Source organism: Mixophyes fleayi, chromosome 4 (genome assembly GCF_038048845.1).
Source record: "Mixophyes fleayi isolate aMixFle1 chromosome 4, aMixFle1.hap1, whole genome shotgun sequence".
Classification (NCBI taxonomy): domain Eukaryota; kingdom Metazoa; phylum Chordata; class Amphibia; order Anura; family Limnodynastidae; genus Mixophyes; species Mixophyes fleayi.
Window position 1 is genome coordinate 242,643,021 of NC_134405.1, and position 21,584 is coordinate 242,664,604.

At 39.5% G+C, this 21,584-nt stretch overlaps 1 protein-coding gene across 3 annotated transcripts in view; it reads left to right on the forward strand.

Annotated features, from left to right (window-relative positions):
* Positions 1-335: 335 nt before the first annotated feature.
* Positions 336-21,584, forward strand: part of SYT1 (synaptotagmin 1) — a 530,829-nt gene continuing 509,580 nt past the window's right edge. For 2 of the 3 annotated variants that reach the window (XM_075209583.1, XM_075209587.1), the window contains exon 1: positions 337-676. The gene's annotated coding sequence lies outside the window, so the exon portion shown is untranslated. Of the gene's footprint in view, positions 677-21,584 lie in introns of all 3 variants that reach the window. The other variant, XM_075209585.1, reaches the window with a different exon arrangement.

The window sequence follows — 21,584 nt, forward strand, 5'->3', positions numbered from 1 at the left end:
GTGTAATGCTTTGTTTTGGATGATAAATCACAAGCAGTCCCGAGAGGCTGAGGTGTACTGGGGCATATCCAGGTCACAGCCAGATGTGCTGCCTTCCCCGCTGGGTGCACACAGGTTGCAAAGTAAGCCAGGGTCACTTTGTTGGTCCAAAGGACTCATACGGTGTCCTTGATTGTCATTCGCCGGGATCTCCTTCCTCCCTTGCCCCTGCCCATCAGGGGGATAGTAATACATGGGATGGGCGATGCAGGATGTATTTGTGCTGCTAGATTGGATATTCAGGGCAGCATCCTAAGCAGGGAGCCAATAAGCTGCGAGCATTGTGCTGTGTCCTGCCTTTCCACAGGAGGGATGCCGGAGAGGTTGCAGTGTGGTGATGCTCCACTCCTAACAGTCTAGTGTCATCTCAGCTCAGTCTACTCTATTACCGACAGCAAAACTTAGGGAAAAAAAGCTATTTTGTTGCTGAGAGAGGACGCTTCGTTCTCTGTGTGTGTGGCAAAAATCAAAAGGCTGCCTGTAATAAAGATCAGCTGACAGAGGCAGATCTCCCATCTCATTTTACACTGCACATACCTTTTGTGTTGCCGCTTCAGTCTATGAGCAGGGAAGAGAGGGATCCCTTGTGTACAGTGTTACCGACGAAGCAGAGCTGAAGGACACCCATATCCTGCAGGTAAGTCCTCTACCGTTGGACAATATACTTGACTTGTTTATTATATACCTACTGTATTATGCTGGGACTCCTTTTGACAGCAGATTATGGAGCACATGTTATCTTTATCACTTTATATATTCATATTTTGTCATGTGCCCGGTAAAATGAAAACAAAAATCAGGATTAGTTTGCAGTTCTTTTTGTGGATGCATGTGTTATGTTTCTCTCCCCTTCAACTTGTTTACATGAAATATTCATTGTTGCAATGACCAAAGGAGCAAATCATCTAAGCTGCTACGGTTGGGCAGAGCCACACAATCCTGGGTGTGGGTGAAAACCAGAATTGCCGGAATGCCGGAACACCGGAATGATTTGTCTCTCTGCAGCGCCCTCTGCAGCTTGGTGTCGTGAGTGAAGCCTGTCATGTCTCCTCTGCCTGTATAGTGCATTTTGTTCTGCTATACAGATATATTCTCTGTAATATGTGGTACAACTGTTACACATATTATATTGTGTGTATGTGTGTGTATGTATATATATATATATATATATATATATATATATATATATATATATACACATATATATATATATATATATATATATACATAATATATTTATATGTATCATAGCTAGTTATCCATTCTATCTGCCTGAATGTTTGTCGGAATGGGGCGCTGAGTTCAATACCCATCCATTCTGGGTGCCGTATTGGAGCTCCAAGGACCTTAGCCATCCATTCCAGCTACCGGAATGGCTGTCTCAATATCTAAGCCATTCATTCCGGGTCCCGGAATGGATGCCTAAGTACCTTAGTCATCCATTCTGTCTACCAGAATTGGGTTCTAAGTATCTTAGACAACTATTCCAAGTGCCAGAATGGGGCTCAGAGTACCCTAACCATCCATTCCGGCTGCCGGAATTTGGCTCTAAATTCCATAACCATTCATTCCAGGTGCTGAAATGGATGTCTGAGTACCTTAGTCATCCACCCCGTCCACCAGAATTGGGTTCTAAGTATCTTAGACAACTATTCCAAGTGCCAGAATGGGGCTCAGAGTACCCTAACCATCCATTCCGGCTGCTGGAATTTGGCTCTGAGTACCTTAACCATTCATTCCAGGTTCCGGAATGGATGTCTGAGTACCTTAGTCATCCATCCCGTCTACCAGAATTGGGTTCTAAGTATCTTAGACAACTATTCCAAGTGCCGCAATGGAGCTCTGAGTACCCTAACCATCTATTCCGGCTGCCGGAATTTGGCTCTGAGTACCTTAACCATTCATTCCAGGTGCCGGAATGGATGTCTGAGTACCTTAGCCATCCGTTCCGGTTGCTGGAATGGATGTCTCAGTACCTTAGCCATCTATTCCAGGTGCCGGAATGGATGCCTAAGTACCTTAGTCATCCATTCTGTCTACCAGAATTGGGTTCTAAGTATCTTAGACAACTATTCCAAGTGCCAGAATGGGGCTCAGAGTACCCTAACCATCCATTCCGGCTGCCGGAATTTGGCTCTAAATTCCATAACCATTCATTCCAGGTGCTGAAATGGATGTCTGAGTACCTTAGTCATCCACCCCGTCCACCAGAATTGGGTTCTAAGTATCTTAGACAACTATTCCAAGTGCCAGAATGGGGCTCAGAGTACCCTAACCATCCATTCCGGCTGCTGGAATTTGGCTCTGAGTACCTTAACCATTCATTCCAGGTTCCGGAATGGATGTCTGAGTACCTTAGTCATCCATCCCGTCTACCAGAATTGGGTTCTAAGTATCTTAGACAACTATTCCAAGTGCCGCAATGGAGCTCTGAGTACCCTAACCATCTATTCCGGCTGCCGGAATTTGGCTCTGAGTACCTTAACCATTCATTCCAGGTGCCGGAATGGATGTCTGAGTACCTTAGCCATCCGTTCCGGTTGCTGGAATGGATGTCTCAGTACCTTAGCCATCTATTCCAGGTGCCGGAATAGATGTCTGAGTACCTTAGCAATCCATTTCGGGTGTTGGAATGATGATTAATGTACTCAGACCTCCATTTTGGCAGCTGGAATGGATGGGTAATGTACTGGCAGACCCAATCTGGCAGCCAGAATGGATGGGTAAGGTACTCCGAATGAACAGCTGTGGTATTCACAGATCCATTACGGCCCCCGGCCTTGATAGCTATGGGACTCTGAGACACATTCCGGCACCCAGAATGGATGGCTAAGGTCCTTAGAACTCCATTCTGGCAGCCATAATGGATGGTTAAGGTCCTCAGAACCCCATTCCGGCAGCCGGAATGGATGGCTACAATACTGACAGACCCATTCCGGCGCCTGGAATGGATGGGTAAGGGCTCAGAGCCCCATTCCAGCACCTAGAATGGATGGTTAAGGTCCTCGCAGCCTCATTCTGGCACCCGGCCTGGATAGCTATGCAGCTCTGAGACCCATTCCGAAACCCAGAATGGATAGCTAAGGTCCTCAGAGCTTCATTCTGGCAGCCATAATGGATGTTTATGGTTCTCGGAGCCCCTTTCTGGCACCCGGAATTAATGGTTAAGGTCCTTGTAGCTTCATTCTGGCAGCTGGAATGGATGGCTAAGGTACTGGCAGTCTCATTCCGGCACCCAGAATGGATGGGTAAGGTGCTCAGAGCCCCATTCCGACACCCGGAATGGATGGTTAAGGTCCTCTTAGCTTCGTTCCGGCAGCTGGAATGGATGGGTAATGCACTCAGCGCTCCATCCCAACCTTCAGGCAGTTAGAATGGATAACTATAATATATAGCTATGATATACAGAAATATATATAAATATATAATGTGTGTGTGTATATATATATATATATATATATATATATATATATATATATATATATATATATGTACATGCACACACACACACAATACTATATATATATATATATATATATATATATATATATATATATATATATATATATATATGCAATGTAATATGTGTAACAGTTGTACCACATATTACAGGGAACATATCTGTGTTGCAGAACGGAATGCACTATACAGGCAGAGAAAACACAGCAAGCGCCACTCAAGACACCATGCACCAGAGAGCGCTCTAGTGAGCTGACTTATTCCGGTAGTTCCGGCTTTTACCTAATCCCCACAATCCTCAAGCAACTTGGCTTTCCTCACTCTTGCACCGAGTTTCTCTTTTTGCTTGACATGCTTGGCTAAAAAGCCCGGTGATTGCTTAATTGCTGCTGATTGCAAGTGTCAACCATCTGACATCTGCTGCCTCTTCAGCTATCTGCACTTAAACCGCTTGAAATGCTGAGTTGGTAACACCCCAAAACAGTAAAGTGCTAATAAGATCTTGAATGTGAGAAATCCTCTTCAAGGTTTATTGGTTTCAGTGTTCTTAGTTAACTTTATGTGCTGTTTTGTATCGAAAATAGAAAATCTTTGCTTTGTAATGGAATGATGCTTTATTATTATTATTATTATTATTATGAGCCGCCTCATTAATGATCCCACACCAATATCCACTTATGTTTGAAGGTGGAGATTGGAATGTAGGTTCCTATATAAATGTAGAAAGTGGTCATAGTACGACCTCAGAACAAGAGTGGGACGATTTAATCAAAGCTCAAGCCTCATATTTAAAACTTACATAGTATAAACATTTGCACACCATCACTTATATACAGTGCTAGTAACCGAATGAAAATAGAAAAATGAGGTCTCTCACACATAATTAAACATTCTCAAGATATCTGAGATACAGTATTTGCACCATTGTATGCATTACAGTAGGACTGTAGGGATGTGTCCAATTGTACAAGCAAGGGAAGGGGTGGGAATATACTGTGGATGGAACCAATAATTACAAAGCTAAGTTAGACCTCTGGAATACTGGAACTTGATGTACGATATGGTTCACACCTTACCCTCAGACTCAGTGCTTTATTACCTTATCTGTTGTTTAGTGTGTGTATGTATGTATGTATGTACATAATTACATAAACACATCATGCCAGCAGGAAGATACCAAATAACAAGCAGCTTCTAGCAAACAGAATGATCTGTAAATTAAATGTCATTATTGGAAAGATATTTGGTCATTCAGCAATCTGTAATTCAATCATCAGTGATACAAGCTGCCTTCAACCATTATGCATCAGACCCAGCTGGATGATTTCTGTCAGATGGGAAGTGCTTGTGCAAAATCTCTAGGTAAATGTATCTGGAAGGCTTTCCAAGTGTAGTCTTAAATGAACACACACACAGTTGGCTGCAATTTGAAGGCAGATGTTAGCACACTAATAAATCTTTTCTTTGATTGTCAATGATTATGTCACGTCTTACTTTCCTATTTAAAATTTGATCTGCAAGGAAATTAACTAAATGAGCAGTCTTTATTTATGAGTATGCCCTATTTTTAACACTGCTTTCTGAAACCTATATATTCTGTGTAGCCCGCATTAAAATTTTGAAAAAGAAAAACCAATAATACACATTCTCTTAATGTAATTTTCTAATCTGCCAAATGTTGTGCATTAACTATAACAGCACATTTTCACCAAATAAAAATCTCAAACTATTAATGTAGTTGCATATGGCTTTCAGGTTATCAGGTTAAAGTATGCCATAATCTCTATAAATATTTTCTGGATACAACCTCCAGACTACAAGGACAAAAGGACAATGATTCAATTGCTTTATGTGTGTTAAGGACATGTATGTGTACTGTAAATTATAAGTAGCAGTCATTTGTAATGCTGTAATGGGGACAGTAGAGACCGACTAACTGTTTAAAGCAATACTGTATTTATATTAGCAATTTATCAATATGCTTTGAAAGGGAAATATTATTTACTTTAAAATAAAACCCATCAAATTTGCACACATAGATATATACATGTATATCTATCAGCATACAAATAATATTCAGTTGTTGAAGAGAGATATTTTACAATGGATTACTGGACATATAATTGCATGGATAATAATTGCAGAACTACACTGGAAAACTCCATACAGTACTGTACTGTACTTTCAATATGGGTAATACAGCAAGTGCATTATTGCTCATTCTAAAATGTTTCCTTGTTTTCAATAGATAATAGCTCTTTTTACATCTTGTTTTGCCTATGTGAAACAGTGCAACATGTGTATGCTGCCACAATTTAGATACAACAAATATTTAAAACAATGACTTAAGTTGATCCTTGTTGGTTACACAACTAAATAATACAAATGCTTGCATGATGTGTACTCATTAAAAGCTGTGATGTGAACATTTTGGAACATTTGCAACAATAACAAATTGTCTCAATCACTGACTAATTTTTGTCATACAATAAATGAACAGTTGAAGCAAAATGAAAAGATTTGGTGTGATTCATATTCTGTGAAGTTGCTGTTACTCATTCATATTACTGTTATATTATATATGATTACTGGTGACTGAAAAGTCCAACATTTGCCTATTACTTCACCCCTGCTTTGAGGAAAGAACGCTATTAATTTTGCTTCATAGAATTGTTATAACGATTGACGATATAAGTTAGAGAGTGCATTTTTGCTTTTTTTAGACCTGATTATAGTATCGGGCAGTTGAATTGCTGTCAACAATTCATATATTTATTATATACAGTTTTGCAGCAGTTGTAGCTGAAAGACAACACATCTGTGTTCAGGCAATGCTAGTCCTAGAAAAGTCTAGTTTATGTCTGTGACCATGATCGCTGCTTGATGAAACTCATTTGAACACACTTAATGGCACACATATAGCTATACATATTGAGTGTATAGGGCTAGTATTATCACAGAGCACAGAACGTATGTTTCCAATTTTTTTCTTACTTGCCAGTGAACAGGGCTAGGCAGAAAGGTGGTAGAAGAAGCAGTGCAATTTCATTACTTTTTTCATGCTTTGGTGTATCAATAGGAGAATTGTGTTTTTTGTAGCACCAAGGTGGCTCAGTGGTTAGTACTGCTGCCTCACAGCACAGAGGCCATGGCTTTGATTAAAACCAGGACACTAGCTGTGGAGTTTGTATGTTCTCCCTGTGTTAGAATGGGTTTCCTCCCACAGTCAAAAAACATAATGGTAGGCTAATTGTCAGCTGAACGTAATGAACCCTAGTGTGTGTGGCAAAGAATTTAGAATGTAATGGGGCAGGGACTAATGTGAATCATTCCATATTCTCTGTAAAGCACTGCATAATATAGCGGGACATTATAAATAGATGATGATAATGATACATCTCAGTTTTATGTCTATCATCACCAACAATAATTCCCTTCTTTTCCAGGCTAGTTCTTTATGTATGTAGCACCCGCATATTCCACAGCACCGTACAAGCATTTCTATGTTGTGACCATACAGTTATGCTATGGTCACCCGGGGAGGACAAGCCAGATGTTACAGTTTGTTATCTTGACCTTGAGTACAAAGCACAATGTCTCACCACTGATGGTACAAAATCTTTATTGAACTAATGTCTAACTTTTAGTCATTGCCTTTTTGGTCCAAATGTAAATGATATATTTTTTTTAACACCAAGATACTTCTTATAAGCACAGTTATTTATGTTAAAAAGAACATTGCCATTTTAAATCCACTGTTTTACTTATTATATTCTCTCGCCTTTCAATATTCCCCAAGCCTTCAAATCTGCCTTCTGTACACTAGTCTTACTCCCCTGATTCAAACAGGCAGCACAGTTGTAAATACCCTCCCACAGAACAAGCTTCATTCACATGCACTGTGAAGAATAACATGCAGATGGAGAATTACTCAGGGATGTCCTCTTTTGTCAAATATGTCCAGCTGCTGCTGCATACCGCACAATTGTGATAAATATTGTAATGCACCTGAGGTTTCCATCTTCTTCTAATGATGTTTAAAACAATAAGGACCTGTTGCTGCGATGGATGCACAATATGAAACTCTAAAAGTTGTACATAAAAATAGTGTAAATATGAGGCGTACGCATCACAAGATAGATCCAACTCTGCTTACATACACCCAGATACACTTGTACACATAACCAGGTCATAAGCTCAATAATTATTATTTTTGTTTAACATTTGCTTTGATCTAAAAAAAAACACATTCTCTATTAGGTTTGATTTGAAAAACTTGTATAATACACCAGATATAATATTTCTTATCAAGTACGAATGACTGCAGCAAATAAATTACATTTTATATACATTATATTGTATTTTAAGATACGCCAACAAAATCACATAATATATGCACAATCAATGAAGAAAGCAGAAATTAGGCTGAAGGTTTTTTTGTGAGCATGCACAAAGCAAATTTGCATACTCCCAACTCAACATCTAAGTTACTAATGGTCACTGCAGAGTTTGATGTTTAGAAATGTCAGAATGCATGATTGAGATATAGTGGCTCCTAATTTTATTTCAATTCATCTGTCCCATAAATAACAACTTATAATAACATCACAAATCCGTGTTTATAAATGCAGTTTTAGGTTTTACAGTTCCTTTAACTTTGAAGGACATATACCCAATATACACCCAAATTAAATTATTTGAATATACCCTATAAAACAATGTCCCCATGCCTCTATTTCCTCAGCTGTGCATTCACTATGACTACACTAACATCATGCTCCAGGTTCAACTGTATAGCTGCACAAGCTCTGTTTAGGAAAAGATAGTAGTATATCACTGCACCTCTATCAGAGAAGTCCTGCTGCATCAATGCCTTGCTCCACACAGTCTATACACTGAAAGAGGTAGACCTTACCTTCATCTTGTAAGCATAGGCTTGCACCAAGCATGGGACAGGACGTTAATGGAGAAGCTACATCTACCAGAAACCCTGCAAAGCATGAAGAGTAAAGGTAGGGGGATATTGCATTGAAGGCACATTTAATTGAATATATCTTACATTTGGGTTTACTGGTCAAGGCAACATGCTCATCATGATTGGCCTGTTGTCATTATGCAACTCACTGTTTACTTTTGCACAGTAGCAATAATTGTAGCGTTTGTTAGGGTTGACTGAAAATATCGTAAACTCGTAGAACAGGCAGGAGAGGTCTTCACCTATAGCAGCCTCCTTTCCCGTAGAGCTGTACGCTCTCACAGGTATTCAGATGCCCCCAGGTCTTAACTCCGAGTAGTACAAGTTTATAATATTACTGCAGTGCAGGCAAGGGCCTGATGGTAGAAGGTAGCGAAATCCAGAAACAGGCCAAGGTCAGAGAGGCAATAGCAGGCAGCGGAGTGAAGTCCAGGCAAGGGTCAGCGCCGGCAGAAAGCAACGTATCCGGAGAACAGGCAGAGGTCAGGGTAACAGGCAATCCAACAAAGTCCAGTAACCAAGCCAAGGGTCATACACAAAAAATCAATCCAAAATAGCACAGGAGCAGGTCAGCAACCAGAGACTGAAAGCTATAACCAGCAGTGAGACTAAGCCCTCAATGCTTTAAATAGTGATGTGGCCCAATGAAAATGCAGGGTGCCCAGCTGCAATACTCAACCCAGGTGGCTAATACAATCTCCCCCAATCAGCCATAGGAGGATGAACTCGTACAGACCTGCGCTCCCGGCTGTTAGACAGCTGGCCTGGCGCGGTGTCAGGGAGAAGTAAGCGTCCCGGTTGTTGCCCAGGCAACCAGTACGAAAAAGGCGAAGCAGATAGAAGCGACCCGCGGCGGCCAGCAGTGGAGCCGCGGCTCGTGACAGCGTTATCCTAGAATAATATGATATCTTGTCTGTTTTTTCCTACCATTATACATCATCAGAGCTCCCTCAATAAATTGTAATTAAAATGTTACTGTTTTAATAAGGTAGCTATTCTAAGCAATATATGTTTATACTCTTATTACATAATGTCTAATTTAGTTTTACTGATGTTACTGTTCAGCTATAGGTTTCCATGGCACAGACTTGTTTTAAATTTGGATGGTATCTAAGAGAAGCTATTCCTAAATATACACAAGGGAATTCATCTTAAGGTTTGATGCTTTGTTTGCCACAACAGCTTCAAGAGAGAGAACGTGTTAAAACAAATTAAATGGTCAAAGTAAATCAGCAAAGCTCTATTGTTATGTAAACTACTGTTGTGAGGCAGATACAGGAAGTCAGGTTAACTGTGCATGTCACTTGCAAGTTACAACATTATGCAAGATCCTGCTGAATCCATAACACAAACAAACAAGGAGTAGAACAAACACTCATGATATTTCTATAAACCCTGTGTTTGAGGTAAATAATGAGAACTCTTGTAGTAACAAAGACAGGTTGTTTGCTATTTCAGAACAAAAGGGGATTGAATGTTAAGGATTGACATGATCCTGGTGCTTGTCACTTCTTTAACTGTATATACTCATTGCTCTGGTACAAGTCACACCAGGCCCTACAAGGACAGGCTTAATTTGCCTGTCTAGCTTCCGTCCTGTCTCCAATCTATCTACAACCTCTCTAAACTCTTTACACTACTTTTACTAAAAGGATTTTGGTTTTTTTTTGTTAGGCAATTTTAAACGGCAGTACATCGCCATCTGTTCTGTGCTCCAAACGGCCGCATTAACTATAGGATGGCTTAAGGCTGAAATGTCAACCCGCCGGCAATGTGTAGCAGTTTCAAAACATTTAAGCTGTCGGTGGTTTAGTCAAAACTGCCAGAAAAAAAGGCAGACTTTTTAGACCTGCTTGATGACCAATTAAAATTAGTTAATTTATAATTTGCTCCCTTAATCAATACATAATTATTGCTCCATAATTCACAAGTCAATGGTACCTCCTCTTATGTTCTGAATGGCAAGATAGTTCAAACTGCATGCTGTTTGTACTCTATGTTCTCTATGTACAGCCCAGTGGACCCTTTGTGTTTCCTTATAAATAAACAATAATAATTACTTGGGGTGGTATGCCTTATATAGCCAGCGAGACTGGGGGTGTGGCATTATGCATCTAAAAGAGAGATTTAGGGTCTGTATAGTAAAAGCCACCATAGATCTGTGATCTGTATGGTAAGTCCAGCAGAGATCTGAGGTCCGTATAGTAAAGCCCCCAGAGATATTTGGGTGGTCTATGGTCTGGTATAAAGTTAACATGCCCATTTTTCATTGAGAGCCTGGGCCACTTGTTTGTGTTTGCCATTCAGACCAAATGATGCCTGTCACCCCCAGCCCAAAATGCACAATTAGGGGGAGACCTATCAGAGATGGATTTTGACTGAATCTCCTGTGTTCTTAAAGATTTAACCTTAATGTCGATTTTTTAACCTACTCTACTAAAGGCAAGTCACCATGTAAAACTCTTTTTTCAAAACCTCCCAAAAAAGAATCACTGTATAGCTCATAATCCCAGAAATAATCTATTTTAGCATTGTGAAGTATAGAATAGGGCTAATTTATAAAAGAGTGATTTGAAAAATTGCCATAGAATCTACAAATATAATCTTACTGGTTTTAGAGAATTGACAATTTTAGCGAATTGACTGAAAGCCTGAGATTTTAATCAATATTAAAAAGAAAGAAATATGATTGTGGAACTGCACAGTTCCAAGCCTTAGCTGGCATATGTTGACTGCACGCACATGATAAACCATATTGAGCTACAAGTGTCAGTGTTCCCTGTCAGCCAGGGCATTTTGGAACAGTTATCCAGTAGTATTTCATTGACCAGCCCCATTATTTTCAATAATTGAGCTGGAGTTCAGTGCTTACTCAGCCAACTACAAGTGTTCAGCATGTGAACATTGTTTGTGATTGGCTGAGCTTTTCCCATTCATTTATGTGGGCAATGCATTTCATTTGCCTTTCTGTATCAATTGAAATTTTGATTTTGCTCAACAGAATAAAATTGGCTAAATTAAAAATAAATCGATTTTCACTGCTGCTCTGTTATGCTCCGCAGTGAACTAGACCTCCCAGCATACCAATCATTGGGTGAAAGGTACCAATGGTCGAGACAGCAGGTCCGACTCTTCAAACCCTAACCTTTCATTTTTCAGCCTAAATCCAATGAATTAAGATTCATTATATAATTTGTTAAAACACTTTTACTTTATTGAAGTATATACAAGACAGTACAAATATACAATTTACATGCTAGTTGTCAGTACAATCTAGACACACTGGTGGTTCACTCCAAACAGTGGTGGGCTGCCTGCGACAGCACACTGTGTACATGTGCCTGTCTGCCGAGAGGCATTCTGTGGTTAGGGGCAGGAGTGGACGTGGTGGTCATTTATGTACCTCCAAATCAGAATCCAAAAGCATCTTTTTGGGGGCATTCCCATAGGCGGTGGGTAAGATCTGCCATGGAGTGCTCTTCATCCAATCCTATCACGTGCTAGAAAAATTCTCATTGAATCTGACAATGAGAAGAGAGATGTGTCTATGGTGAGGGATGGAAAGTATCTAGGGAAGTGTTGGTGTAATTATCAAACTCATGAAGCCAATCTCTGAGAAATCATAGCTGTGTGGCTTGTATATATGGATATATTTGGTAGATTGATTCCATCATTAGATTTGGGATGCCTGAATTTGACCAGTACTATTTGTATTTTGTTCTTCCAGATAAATTTACGAATTGAGAGTCCGCAATATTGACAGGGTCTTTACCGTGTATAATAATCTAGGGAAAAGAACCATTTTTATTAGATTTGTCCTTCAAAGGTAGAACAGCTGGAGATGACTTTCTCATCCAAGGCCTTGTTCATATTTCTTATCTCTGGTAATGTTAACTTTGTATAGATTATGATGGTTCTTTAGGTGATTGTATACCCAAGTTTGTTAAGGGTCTATTTGCCCAATTAATCTATGGTCCTCTTATAGTAGCAGTGCTGTTGACTGTTTAAAAAAACACCTCCATCATATAAGGCTGAATTTACACCATTTAAACATTTGGCCTACTTTGATTTAAGCTTCATTAATCAATGACCTCCACTTATACATTTGTATCAGAGTTGTATGTAGAGTTCATTCAGGCTATACCCTCAAGTGTAACTGCTGCTAACCAATACAGAGTTGCTCTCCCACTCCCAGGCCATGTGGCTTTGCTCTGATTGGTCAAATCTGTGTTGCAGTTCCGCAAAGAGCAAGTTCTCATATATATATATATATATATATATATATATATATATATATATATATATATATATATATATATAATATGTGTGTATATAAATATATATGCACACACATATATATGTAAATAGAAAATTAAGACAGGTAACCCCTCATATGGGTTTTCCTGTTGCAGTGTCACCAACCCTGACTGTCATAGGCTAGTGCTGGTATCAGTTTTCTTGTGTTCCCGTTGAAATTTCTGCTACCAGCCAAGGTTATGAGTGCTGGTGCTAGTATTACCTTTTTGGGGGGGAGGGGGTGAATTTCAAAGTTTTTTTTAAATTTTATTTTATAGGGTTTTATTTATTAGAAAAACAGCATTCATCATCAATTTGCCATTGCATGATGATACATATCTTAATAAGCTATAGACGTATCTATATGCAGACACAGTTACATGTTTATTTTAAATTGTATGTATTGTAACATATTTGCAACTCAAAATGTACACATAAATGCGCTTCATGTGCACAGCGACTTTTATGCTTATGTATTTTTAGGCAAGTGTGTCCAACTCTAAATGAGTCTCAAAATGTCTGAATCAATCACTTTCCTGTCCATTTCTAGTGTAATGTTTGAACATGTGCTCTATGCTGCCAGTGTAACTGTAACCGATTAGTTGTCCCCCAAAAATGTGGAAATGCTGACACTTATAAAAATGAATCAACAATGTCTCGAAATTCACCACCCATATGCGAGGTTAAGAAGACCAGTAAGTGCATTCTGCACCAATATAGGTGTAACATTACACTGATTTGGAATAAAGAAATATTCAGGGAAAAGTAGGCTTAATGGTTAGCACTTCTGCCTCACAGCACTGGGGTCATGAGTTCAATTCCCAACCATGGAAGTGTTGGTGTAATTATCAGCCTCACTGTGTGGAGTTTGTATGTTTTCCCCGTGTTTGCGTGAGTTTCCTCCCACACTCCGAAAAAACCATGCTAGTAGGTTAATTTGCTGTTATTAAATTGACCTTAGTCTCATACGGTTTCTGTGTGTGTACATTAGGGAATTTCATCTTGGTACACACTGGCCCGATGATTGCATGAAAAACCTCCAATGAGCCGTCATCCGACCGTTTGGTCAGATATTGTGTGAGTGTGTATAGTGACACGATGATCTAAAGTCATCCCAAAGTGACAATCATCTTTTCATTTGGTTGGTTGTACTGTTTAATATTTTCCAACCAATCACCGATCAAACGTATAGTGTGTATGCACTCATACTCACGATCTCCATAGAGTTTACAGAGTCGTGTTCTTTTCAACCAATACTAGTAATGAATGTCCCGGTTAATAAATGTAGAGAGTGCTGTAGAAGGAATAATTCATTTGTTCGTTCTGAGACAGAATGTTTTGTTTCAGAGTCACAGAAGCTAACAAAATTTGTTAGGAGATGTGGATAGCTATAACAAGGCGGTTTTAATCAGTGTGACAATGAGACAAGATTGAATAAATTAATGAATATTGTGCTGTCATTCTTTGAAGACTGGAGGACCAGATGAAGAGCACAGATCTAAAAGTAAATCGTGTCAGTGTGTATGCCTGAATCGTCAGACTGATCGGATTTTCAGTCGTAGGTTCAATTGTTTGAGATAACACGTTGGTCGAAAAATTCTTCATTGTGTACCTAGCCTTAAACTGTAAGCTCAAATGGGGAATGGAATGATGTAAGTTCTCTTTACAGCGCTGCGGAATTAGTGGCACTTTATAAATTGATGATGATGATGATATTAAATGGTTTGTTGTTAGCCTGAACACTTAGGAGATCATTTATTATAAGTTAAACTGCTAATAATGTAATAATAAAGTGCTTAACCTTCTTTGGTGATGTCACACACCTTGATTTGCACTAGTGTATCTATTTTTTTCAATTGCAGATTTAGATAATGACATTTGCACCATTTATTCAGAGGAGTTGGGGAAGAGTGAGTACATTCCTTGCGGAGTGTGGTGTGGTCTAGGTATACAGATTTGACTGATTTTACAGACACTGCAAAAGCGAGATTTTATTTTTCAGAGCAGATTAATAAAATGTGTTCAAGGTGTAGAGAGTGTGCATTTTTAGAAGTGGTCCTCGAGTTATAGAAGGGTGCACACATATTTCATTTCTACATTTCAGTTTAGAAAAGTGTGTGAGGCTAATTGCTATTCACTGATTCAGAGGAGCAAATCGATGCAGAATCCGTAATTCATGAATTTTGCACCTAGGTGCAGACAAATCAGTGCAAATAGAATCTCTTGGGTTTCATACATATTTTGATACATCTCAAGTGTTCTAATGATTAATGTCATTAAACTCTCATTATTTTTGTTGTGCTTCAAAAAATGAGTACACATAATTCTGGAAAAAATTATTAGTGTGGAATAAGACAAATCTAAGTGCACAGTTTCCTTTTTATGATGCCACAGAGAAAACTAACTATATGATCCCTAGCAAAGTAACATGTGACCTAATGTACAGACAGATAAAGGAGCACATGCTGTACATTGTTATCTTGTCAGATCACTCACAGTAATTGGTGTGATCTAGGACAAAGACCCCGTGCTTCAGATAACTAGTGCTTATTTTACTGAGAAAATATTCCTCAGATGGTATGTGTGAATTGTGGTAGTGATTTGTTTCATTGGCTCCCCCCTCTTATCTGACTGCTTGAATTACATTTGGCCTACATAAACGGTTGTTTAAGGTACTACTTCTGATGTAATGTTCACATGAGAAACCTTTATAGATCAAGTTGCAAGATTTCAGTAGAACATATTAGTGTTCACAGCACAGAGACTATAATAAATGTGTTCAAAATGGTGGTGTGGAAATAATACAGTTGTAGATAACAAGATACATCCCTAGTTGTCAGTGTTTTCGCTTAAGTATTAAATCACATTGCAGCCTAACATAATGATTTCAGCTAGGCTTGTATTTTAGTACCTTAAATGATTATGTAATAGCCTTTCAGCTTATTGTATGATATTGTGTATATTATAGAGTATGATCTTTCTATGCTATTTTGACTTTAGTTTTTGTGTGTGGTGTTGTATAGGGATATATGTTACCAAAACAAGTCCTAATTATTTAAAATACCATTACCTATGAACAAAAAAGGCCTCTCAAATTTATAGCAAGAGGGGTACATACATAATCTTGAAATATGTTTAATGCAATAGTCTGTAAAGAGATGTTAAGCTGTTTTATTATCAGTTGGTGTTACACAATTATGAATATTTTGGTATTATTATTATTATTAAATTTTATTTATAGGGCGCCACAAAGTATCCGTAGCGCCGTACAAGGACAAACAATGGCACAGTACAAGGTGAAACAGCACAGTACAAGTAACAGTAAGCACTATAACTCTGGGGGCTCAGGCACAGCATGAAAGAGAGGGAGGGAGGGGAAAAAGTGAGTACAGGCAGGTAACTATGGCCCAAGAGGGTGGGCACGGATGACAGGTTGAGAGTCACTGAGGGGAGCGGAGAGAAGTGAGAGGAGACAGAGGGCAGAGGGACTGAGAGGAGGTGAGATGAGTAGCTGGAGAGCGCAGTTAAAAGTGATGGAAACAGAAGGTAGGAGAGCCCTGCTCAAAGGAGCGACCAATCTAAAGGGAGGGGAAGACAGACAGACACATGGATGAGACGGGAGGAAGGGGGAGAAGGGAAGAAGGGATGAGAAAGAGAGGTAGCCGACCGGTGGGAGTTTAGGCATGAGACTGGAAGGCTTTAAGGAAAAGGTGGGTTTTTAATGTTCGTTTGAAAGAGGACAGATTAGGGGAAGTTCTGATGGAGCGGGGGAGCTTGTTCCAATGGAGGGGAGCGGCGCGGGAGAAGTCTTGGATACGTGCGTGAGAGGAGGTAATCAGAGGGGAAGAGAGGCGACGATCGTTGGACGATCGCAGTGAGCGGGAGGGAGTGTGAATAGAGATAAGGTTAGAGATGTAGGGAGCAGTGGAGTTGGCGAGGGCCTTGTAAGTCAGAGTGAGGAGCTTGAAAAGGATTCTGTAGGGGAAGGGGAGCCAGTGAAGTAGTAGTATCCTCTCTCTTCTAAGGAAATGATGGCTCTGTTAGCTGGCTGGCAGTGTCTCAGGATGAATTGATTTCACGAGGTTGGCAGGGAAAACCATCAAGCTGGGTTGGGATAATAGGGCTGGGACACCTAGAAGGAAGAAATTAGAATGAACAGGGAGCCAGGTATGACTATTCACTGTGTGGCTGCACTGCTACCTCATATAATGGCTTCTATCATACCCAGATGGCTCAAAGTATGGTGATTTGTGGATGATACTGGACTTCCACCAATCAGAGTGTGGGGTGCCTAAACACTGATTGTCGAATGGCTGCAATTATCCAATAATAAAAGTGGTGGGAACTGTCTACTAGGTATGACTATGTCCTAGCGTGTCCAAACTTCATCTCCAGCATGTCGAGAGACAGTGTGGGACCACAAGGGAAGTAGGTAATCCATTTGGGTCTCCTATTTTGTCCCCATCAGAGATCTGGGGCATGCTTTTTGTTGTCAGTAGAGACGTGGGTGGTCTAAATTATAAACTCTCCATAGATCTGTGGTTTGTATAGTAAAGCCACCACAGATCTGTGGTGGTCTGCATTATAAATTCAAACAAATACATGGATAGATCTGCCTTCTAAACCCACCATAGTGGCCTCCAGAACATGATTGGTGTAGTGTTTTGTATAATGGTAAATTGTTGTATTGTAAATAGATCACTAGGATGCTCTCTAAATTGTATATTGGTCACTCAGATAGTCTCTGTATTATGTATTGCACAGTAAGCTGTATATTGGTAACTAGAACGCTATATGCATTGTTAATGTCAGACAAGTGCTCTCTAAATTGTATTTTGATTACTAGAATTGTCTCTGCATTGTAAATTGGTCACCTGAAGTAGCTGCTCTTGAAATTCCTTATAATCAGAATGATTTAACCTGGCATTTTTAGGGGGTCATGCACAGGCTGTCTTCCCCCTGGTACCAGACCCATCTATGGTTAGGCCTGCATGAAAACTTCTATGGTTGTAATCCCAAATAAAGTAACTGTCAATAAAATCTGTTTAAAATAAGAATTAATTGTATATGAATAATTGACAAATTAATAATTTATGTTAAAAGTAGAAATATAAAAACAAGTAGAAAACATAGGGCATACATTACTTACCCCAAGAAAGGAGAGAAAAATAAATCCTTCTGTATTTATTAATGATGTACTTGTGAATATGCTGTGTTACTGATTATCCCACTCTAGGGTTGCAATTACTTTTAAACTACCTGTCTGTAATATGGAACAAGTTGGTTGCTGTGAAATACTAGCAAACATGTTTAGACTTCATTACTAACGTGGTTCAACTGTGCAAACATCCTTAATCCATTACAATTAATTATGTCTTGACATTGACAATGCAGCAGTAACAATGATTTTCTATCGTCGCTTATCGCAGTGATAAAAAATCACTTATTGCTGCAATTTAATAAGAAAATATAGCTAGGGCTATATTTTCCCTGGTGATAATGGCCAGGAACGGGGACAGGATGGTCTGGGGTGAGCAGAATTTCCAGGCTAAATGGATCGGGAGGGAGATGGATGGCAGACCACTATTCCATGCCATGGCCATGTACCCTCTGGCAACATGCTGACAATGCACTTAGGCTGGAGCTTTGCCTAGGCTGCCTAGTACTCTAACACTGGTCTGTAAGAAGCCTACATAAGGAAGTATGCACATGGGTAACTTTGAATCACCGTTGCTGCATTCTTTGACAGGTGAACAGAGAGAAAACAAATGTTTCCATGTATCATTGATCTATGTGTATAAACAGCTATTACAGTGCACACAAGATTTTTACAAAACACAAGAAGCAACACTGATGGGAAGTAGACCATTCTCTATTTTCTTCTGTTCGTTTTGCTTGTGCAGTGTGCCTGTCTGTTTCTATAGAAATTAGCTAACATCCAGCTCTTGTTCCTTTACCTATCAGAAACTAACATCAACAAAGAAAAACAAGAAAAAGGTGGACAGCAATGTACAGATAGGTGAAAGGAGGGAAAGTCAATGTTTGGTGTATGTGAAACTGAGCTCAGACAGATCTTCAGTTCTGTGCTTCTCCACACTTAAGCTCTACAATGTAACATTTCTGTCCATGTATTGCCTTAATATCGAAAACTTGATTTTTTTGACCTGCCCTCCAATGAAAAACCCAGATCAGAGGTCCGAGAGGCAAATGAATGGCAGCATGGCGATGTGATACCACCCCTCAGACTACAATGCCGAAATTCGTGGCATTTTGCAGCAGGGGCAGTGCCATGATGATTCACTAGGAAGTGGGCTGGATGTGGGAGGGTCAACCTCTCTCCTGGGAGTCCAGGATAGTTCCCAGAAATTTGTGAGTCTCCCGGACATCCCGTGAGAGTCGGCAAGGATGGTGGCAACCAGTGGCAAATATAAAAAGCTATTTAATAGTGCATTTATATATTTATGCATTTAACATACTGAATCAGAAAGATTGAGAATACTTCTCAAAAGAGCATACAATATCAAACATTAATATGTAAAGGTTATTCTCATTTCATTTATTTTCCCTTTGACATGGAGAGCCACAATATATGATACACAACTAAAATAAAATATGTTCTAGGTACACACTGTGTCTAAGTTTGATTGAGTAAAATTTCATACGTGAAATCCAAGCAGCACAGCAGTCTTAATTGGAACAGACTGTGATGCTTGAGCTCCAGGCTGTGACAACACACGTTCCAAAACCAGACCAAGCATTTTGTTATTGTGTATAAAAATAAAAGGTGTTATGCTGTGAAGATGCAGGCGTTTAAACTTGAATTTTATAAATCGTGGCTTAAAAACTAGTACTACACATCTTAAAAGTAAATGAATGTAAGTGAAGTAGAATGAAACCAGGGGACAATGTTGTTGGTAGAATAAATGTTCTGTTAATGCCATTTAATCAATATACCAGTCAACTTTTACTAATGATAGTTTAAAATGTCATAGTAAAAATAGATTTAGAAATAAAAATAGATTTAGATTTAGAGTTTGAAGTCTGATCAATTAAGGTTTGTGGCATTTCCTTTGTTCATATTTAAGGAAGTACTTATGTTATATGGGTACTTGCATAGTGACCACAAGTGTAAAATAGTTTATCTTTGTTATTAAAAACTATATCACAACAAGTAAGGCATAGGCTTAATTGCAATTTAGACATTGTGATAGGATGGACCGCCTATGTCACCCTGTCTGTTGTTGCTGAGAACCGGCTGGGCTTACTTTGCCACCGTTCCCTTTCGTTATCCGAAATGCGCACCCAGTAGAAGGGGCTTACAAAGGCTGCCACCACTGGACTCCTATACTGGCATCCAGAACCTGATTTCTCTGGGTAACTGACACTGCGAGTGTACCCCGTTACTGGTGTACCTGGACTGGTACTCCTGACCTCTTACTATGGATCAGGGATGCTGTAGGTGGATCCCCCTTGGCCTATCACAGCGGCGCATGGAGGATTGTCGGGGGGGGTTTCCCCCCGCCGACCCAAAAACAAAAAAAAACAAAAAACCTAGAGAGAGCAGCATGCGCAGCAGCTCCGTTTCGCCAGCGCTGTCCTATACAGCAGCTGCGGCGCTGTCTAAGAAGCGTCTGCGGCGGTGCTGTATACAATAAAGCACCACCGCAGACGCTTCTTTGACAGCGCCGCGGCTGCTGTATAGGACAGTGGCCACTTAGTTAGCGCAGGGGGGGGGTTTCTAGAGACTCATAAACCCCCCCTGCGTGCGCCACTGTATCACACTGACCAGGGCTGCAGGGTAGCGGGCAGAGCGGTGGTACCAGAAAAGCTGGGTCCATCCTCAGAAAGAGCTGGAGAACGGATTAGATTTAGGGTCTAATCTGCAGGTCACAGGAATACAGCAATACTGAAGATGTTTTCAAGCAGGTCTTTTAAGCAAGTGATGTTTATTTGCTCTCACACTGGTTGGAGGTACCATGTGATCAGGTCAGATGAAACAAGAAGAACAAGTTTACAATACAAGCCAGTGCCTTTTATACAGTTTAGACACAGGCTATTTTTAGAATCAGGATGTAATGTGTTTACACAAACATGGATTTACATGCATTGCAAAGCCAACAATATTTACACTTATCTATGAAATTCTAGAGACGCTGTGATGTCATCTAGAACAGGCATTTCCTGCTATCAGACTCCCTCCCCATATGCCTAATTGGCGGTTTCCATTAGCAGAAAAGTATATATAATTCTGATATTTTTATAATATAGCCAAACTGTTGTCCACTACAGATTTATTAAGCTACACCTTGCAGGTTTTGGGAAATGGTGTAAAGCGTTACCTTAAATCCTACAAGATGAAGATACGGTTTGCCTACAATAATCATTAATATTTTTATTTACATTTAAATAGGTGCCGGGTACCTTGGTATTCTGATATGATTTGGTAATTTGTTCTGGCAATGGAGGACTATGCAATTAGAATTTCACTACGCAGCATTTAAACTTGGTATATGCGTGTACTGGGAACTTGATTAGCATTCATTTCTACTTCTTTCATTTACTTTATCTTAATTATGAAGTAAACAATACCTTAATCCTATAATTCTCTACCATGGGATTACCAATTTCTCCCATGTTCATTTGTTTTATCAGTTTTGTACAGACTCGCTGTATACTGCTATTGCCATTACCTTGAGTAAAGAATATTTCAGGCTGTATATCATGCTTATTCAAGATAAGAGCTCTAAAACATATGGGATTTATTTTTTCTTCAGACATATGTAATACAGACTTTATGAAGACAACCATGTTTGAG